The sequence below is a fragment of the Otolemur garnettii genome, unplaced genomic scaffold, assembly GCF_000181295.1.
Source record: "Otolemur garnettii isolate 467f Iridium unplaced genomic scaffold, OtoGar3 scaffold00630, whole genome shotgun sequence".
Classification (NCBI taxonomy): domain Eukaryota; kingdom Metazoa; phylum Chordata; class Mammalia; order Primates; family Galagidae; genus Otolemur; species Otolemur garnettii.
In genome coordinates, this window is record NW_003853025.1 from 8,783 (window position 1) to 9,955 (window position 1,173).

The following is a 1,173-nucleotide window of genomic DNA, read 5'->3' on the forward strand; positions in this document are numbered from 1 at the left end:
TTTCTACTCATGGAAACAACATATTAAAATTTTTATATATGTTTTTTATGGTGAAAAGTTATATACATAGTGGACATAAAGTTCGTGTGTAATTTAAAATAGTTTACTATTTAAGCTTAAAACTTCTCTATTTGAATTTAAATGTACATAGTTAACTATAGGCCGGGCACAGTGGCTCATGCCTGTAATCCCAGAATTCTGGGAGGCCAAGGTGGGTGGATAGTCTGAGCTCAGGAGTTTGAGAACAGCTTGAGTCAGAACTAGACCTCATCTCTAAAATTAGCTGGGTGTTGTGGTGGTGCCTGAAATTTCAGATACTCAGGAAGATGAGGCAAGGGAATTGCTTGAGCCCAAGAGTTTGAGGTTTCTGTGAGCTATGATGCCATGGCACTCTACCAAGTGTGACAAAGTAAGACTCTGTCTCCAAAAAACCCCCCCAAAACGAGTTTACTATTAAAACTTAACACTTCACTATTTAAATTGCACATGAGGCTTGGCTCCTGTAGCTCAGTGAGTAGGGCCCTAGCCACATATACCAGAGCTGACAGGTTCGAGCCCGGCCAGAGCCTGCTAAACAACAATGACAACTGCAACCAAAAAATAGCCAGGTGTTGTGGCAAGCACCTGTAGTCCCAGCTACTTGGGAGGCTCAGGCAAGAGAATTGCTTAAGCTCAAGAGTTGGAGGTTGCTGTGAGCTGCGATGCTGCAGCACTCTACCCAGGGTGACATAGTGAGACCCTGTCTCAAAAATAAAAAATGAAAAAGAATAAATTACACATGAACTTTAATTCCACCCTATATTTAGTTTAAACAGTTGCATTTGATTTACATGATCCCAATTTTGTGGGTAACATCCACAGTATCATAACCAGGAGCCAGTGGAACATATGCCTTCTTCTCTCCATCAGCCCTGATCAGGGTGTTGACCTGGTCCCATCAATGTCATAGAGCTTCTTCATAACCTGTTTGAGCCGGTGCTTGTTGGCTTTGACATCCGCAGTGAACACAAGTGTGGTGTTTTCTTCACTCTTCTTCAAGCTGGACTCAGTGGTCAGGGAGAAGTGGATGATGGCACAGTGGTCAAGCTTGTTTCTCCTGGAAGAGCTCTTCCTTCCTAGAGGCTGGCTCCAGAGGAGCCATGGTGTCTTCAGCAGCCAAAATGTGGGTAATGT